The sequence below is a fragment of the Triticum aestivum genome, chromosome 7D (genome assembly GCF_018294505.1).
Source record: "Triticum aestivum cultivar Chinese Spring chromosome 7D, IWGSC CS RefSeq v2.1, whole genome shotgun sequence".
Taxonomy (NCBI): Eukaryota; Viridiplantae; Streptophyta; class Magnoliopsida; order Poales; family Poaceae; genus Triticum; species Triticum aestivum.
In genome coordinates, this window is record NC_057814.1 from 515877572 (window position 1) to 515882531 (window position 4960).

A 4960-nucleotide genomic window follows, 5' to 3' on the forward strand; every position below is an offset into this window, starting at 1 on the left:
TACCTATGTACTTGAGCTTGAGATTGAGGAAACACCGATACCGCAGGAGGGAGATGAGGTTCAGGATATGGATACAGCTCAGAGTGACGGTGCACCCGGGAATCAGGACAAGGGGCCGGAGAACACACCACGTGAGCCGGCTAAGGGGCCGCAATCATAGGGCACGGCAGATACTTCCGCTAAGGAGGCGCCTCCCTCCACGACAGCGATGACCTCACTTCAGTTTGGTTCTTTTGGAGCGCCGTCTGCCCCCAGTCGGTTATGGAGCAACCGAGTTGAGGTGGATGATCCAGAGGAACTAGAGTTACCGGCAGTAATGCCCCCTACTGTTGGTTCCTGTCCGTCTCCGAGGTTTGATTCCGGACCACAGCACTCGTCGAGCTGCACGATACCGTTGGTGTGGGGGGGGCGGTGGGCAGGAGGCCCGTAGTCCTAGCCCACCCGTAGCGGTTCCTACTCCTAGGGGGGAGGGGCGCGGGTTGGAGGCCTGTGACGTCATCTCCCCTCGGGCCAGTCCTAGGCGTCACGACCAGGAGCGCGGGCAGGAGGCCCGCACATCTTCTTCTCCGACGTCATCTCCGTGTCACGCTGACGGCTTGGAGGGGAATGAGATTGTTGGGCAGGTGGCTCCATGGTCTCCTTCTCTCACTCCTACGACTGATGGTACCCGCTTGACCACGCCTTGCCCCTCTTCACCGGCAATTAGGGAAGGCAGTCGGAGCGGGGACCACACGCCTCGGGAGAGGACTGCAGAGGAGCCTGTCGCTTTCGGTGGCATCTTTGATCCGGTCACGGCTGGCAGGCGGATCAGCAGTCGGATCCAGGGCCAGCCAGATGCGGATGACCTGCAGATAGTGCGCGCCAAGAGGGCAGCCATGCTTTGTGATGTGGAAGCAACTACAGGTATGTCTTTCGATAAGAGTCGTTCAATTCTGCATTTTACCGAGCATGAGATTATTGATAAAGCAAACGACTTAGGGGTTACTTTGAGTTCAACTGAAATAGAGATAGCGAAGTCTGTTAATGACATTTTAGATTTAGAAGCCGAGAGGGCTTCTGAAATAATTCGGAACCTCGCATCAGTTAAACCAATGAATAACGATGACATGAATAATCTAGGAATTGTAGCCCTGGAAAGCTTTTGTAATAATCTCTTACCTAATGAGGAGGCCGAAGATGAGGAGGGGTCTGAGAATATGGACATTGTAGAGCCCATGAGGGAGGGCGTTGTCCAGTATTATGCCGATCCTACGTTTCCGGAGGGTGCTGAGGAGAAGCCCAAGCAAACCTGGAAACGAAAAATTTATCCTACTTCGGCGGTGCGTAGAAGTGCTAGGGTCAAGCATAAAAAAAATTCCACGATGACTTATGAAAGGAATCTTTTGGAATAGAAAAGGTCTAGCTAACTTGGCTAAACAAAGGTTCCTGGCTGAGACAACGGTAGAGCAACATTTAGACTTTATTGCACTTTTGGAAACCAGACGAGATAACTTCACCTCACAGTTCCTTGGAACTCTTTCCGGTGGAATTGATTTTGATTGGCATGTCTTACCTCCTAGAGGAAGATCTGGTGGGATCTTGCTAGGGGTTCGGTGTGCAACACTCGAGGTACTTAACGTGGTCAGGGGAGATTTTACGGTCAAATTTCGGGTGAGATCCAAATTGGATGGATTCCGTTGGTCTCTTGTGGCTGTATATGGAGCAGCACAACCCGAATTCAAACCAGATTTTTTTAGCTGAGTTGATGCGGATTTGTGGCGATGAATCCTTGCCAATCCTAGTCGGTGGGGACTTTAATATAATTCGGAGGAGAGAGGAAAAAAACATTGACAATTTTGATGGACGATGGTCTATGATGTTCAACAGATTATCGAGAGCCTTGATTTGAGAGAAATTGAGCTCATCGGTAGACAATTTACTTGGGCCAATTCGTTGCCCATTCCGACTTATGAGAAGTTGGATAGGGTACTCGCCAGTGTGGAATGGGAACAAAAGTACCCTTTAGTATCGGTTCATGCGATGCATAGAGGGATCTCAGATAATACACCTCTTCTTGTAGACTCGGGAGAGGCTACCCATATCGCAAATAAGAACGCTTTTTCTTTTGAACTAGGTTGGTTCGAGAAAGAAAACTTTCTGGAGATCATTGCACGCGAATGGGCAAAACCTGTTAGCGGTAGAACTAGCATTGAGAGGTGGCAAAATAAGATCAGACATCTGAGACAGTTTTTGCGAGGTTGGGCCAGAAATGAGAGTGGGATATACAAGCAAGAGAAAGAACGCCTTACTCATTTAATTGAGACTTTAGATTTAAAAGCGGAAATTAATCCCCTTACGATTACTGAGCAACACTCCAAGTCCGAAGCTGAGCAAGGCTTACGCGCGCTTCTTAGAGAAGAAGAGCTCAAGTGGGCACTGCGCGCTAAAGTGCTTAAGGTTGTCCAAGGGAACGATAATACACAATTCTTCCATATGGTTGCGAATGGTAAACATAGGAAGAAGAAAATTATACAACTCGAACAAGACAAGGGGACAATTCTAGGGCATGAGAATTTGAAAGCGTATATCTCTAATTACTATAAACAAGTTTTTGGGCATCCGGAAGCAAGCACGGTGGCCCTAGATGAATCTGTTTTTGGAGATATACCTCAGCTTCAGGTAGAAGAGAATGATATTCTATCTGCACCATTTACTGAGAAAGAGGTGTTGAATGCCATCTCACAAATGAAACCGAATAAAGCACCGGGACCAGATGGGTTTCCAGCTGAATTCTATAAGAAATGTTGGCATATTATTAAGAATGATCTTATGCCTATGTTTCATGACTTCTTTAGTGGCCATCTCGAGCTGTTTCATCTTAATTTTGGCCTGATTACGCTGTTACCCAAAAAAGAAGAAGCAGTTCGGATTGAACAATTTAGGCCAATATGTCTTCTTAATGTGAGTTTCAAAATCTTCACAAAGGTTGGTACCAATAGATTGACACAAATTGCCCATTCAGTGGTACAACCGAGTCAGACGGCGTTCATGCCAGGGCGACACATACTTGAAGGGGTTGTCGTGCTACATGAAACGCTTCATGAAATCCATTCGAAGAAGCTAGATGGGGTTATCTACAAAGTGGATTTTGAGAAGGCATATGATAAAGTTAAATGGCCTTTCCTTCAGCAGGCAATGTGCATGAAAGGATTTAGTGAGGCTTGGCGGAACCAAGTGGGTTGTCAAGTCCAGAATGGTAGTGTCGGAATCAAGATTAATGATGATAACGGTCATTACTTCCAGACTGATAAGGGTTTGAGACAAGGAGATTCCATGTCTCCTCTCTTATTTAATATAGTGGCCGATATGTTGGCCATTCTTATTGGCAGAGCCAAACAGCATGGTCAGGTAGATGGTTTAGTTCCTCATCTGGTCGAGGGTGGAGTCTCTATATTGCAGTACGCTGACGACACCGTCTTATTCATGGAACATGACATTGCTAAAGCGCGCAATATGAAACTTATATTGTGCCTCTTCGAACAATTGTCTGGATTAAAGATAAACTTTCACAAAAGTGAGTTGTTCTGCTTTGGGGAGGCCAAAGATGAGCAAGACACATATACACAATTGTTCGGGTGTGAATTAGGGTCGTTACCATTTAGTTATTTGGGCATACCAATTCACCACCGTAAGTTGTCTAATAAAGAATGGAAGTGTATCGAAGATCGAATTGAGAAAAAGCTGAGCTGCTGGAAGGGTAAGCTCATGTCTTGTGGAGGTCGGCTAGTGCTGATTAATTCGGTATTGACCAGTATGCCGATGTTCCTACTCTCTTTCTTCGAAATCCCTAAAGGGGTACGAAAGCGACTTGATTTCTTCAGATCTCGTTTCTTCTGGCAGTCAGATGAGGCCAAAAGGAAATACCGATTGGCGCGATGGGACATCCTTTGCAGGCCAAAAGATCAGGGAGGTATTGGTATTGAGAACTTAGAAATCAAGAATAAATGCCTTATGAGCAAGTGGCTCTACAGGTTGGAGACAGAGCCGGAAGGCATATGGGCACAACTTTTGCGCAATAAATACTTGCAGTCGAAAACGCTCGCCCAGGTTACCATGAGACCAACTGACTCGCCATTCTGGAAAGGGCTTATGAGAGTGAAGGATTTATTCTTTCGTAGGGTCAAATTCTCGGTTGGCAATGGGATGTCAACAAGATTTTGGGAGGATACGTGGTTAGGTGCAACACCCCTGGCCGTTCAGTATCCCACCCTTTATAATATTGTACAACGCAAGGAGGATTACGTAGGTACCGTGTTCCAAACAATCCCCTTGAATATCCAGTTCAGGCATGCGTTAGTTGGTCAGAGATGGACTGCTTGGTTGCACTTGGTTCGGAGATTGATAGATGTTCGACTTTCCGACCAGCCGGATTCGACGCAATGGACATTAGCTAAGAATGGAGGTTTCATGGTGAAATCTTTTTATATAGACTAGCAGAAAGGCCCGTGCGTTGCAACGGGAGAAAAAAAATCCAGCAATTTTATTTTTTGCCAGCTCTCCGGACCTGGCCCATAGTGCATCGCTAGGTGAGCTTCCTCCATTGGCCCAAAACGGGTGGCAAGTAACGAAACCAAATAGTGTACGTGAAATTAATTGAAGGGGGACCAAAGGAAGCGGGACGAAACCAAGAATATCACCTCCCTTTAATATTAGGTATAGATTTGATTAATTCTGGCCCAATCTCGCGATCGTTGCATATTTGGAAGATTAAGGTTCCCTTGCGTATTAAAATTTTTATGTGGTTTGTCCATAAGCAAGTTATACTCACTAAGGACAACTTAATCAAGAGGCGATGGATAGGTAGTTCACGTTGTTGTTTTTGTGATCATGATGAAACAATACAACACCTATTCCTTGAATGCCCTCTCGCTAAATTGCTTTGGAGAACTATCCATATTGCCTTCAATATTTATCCTCCAGC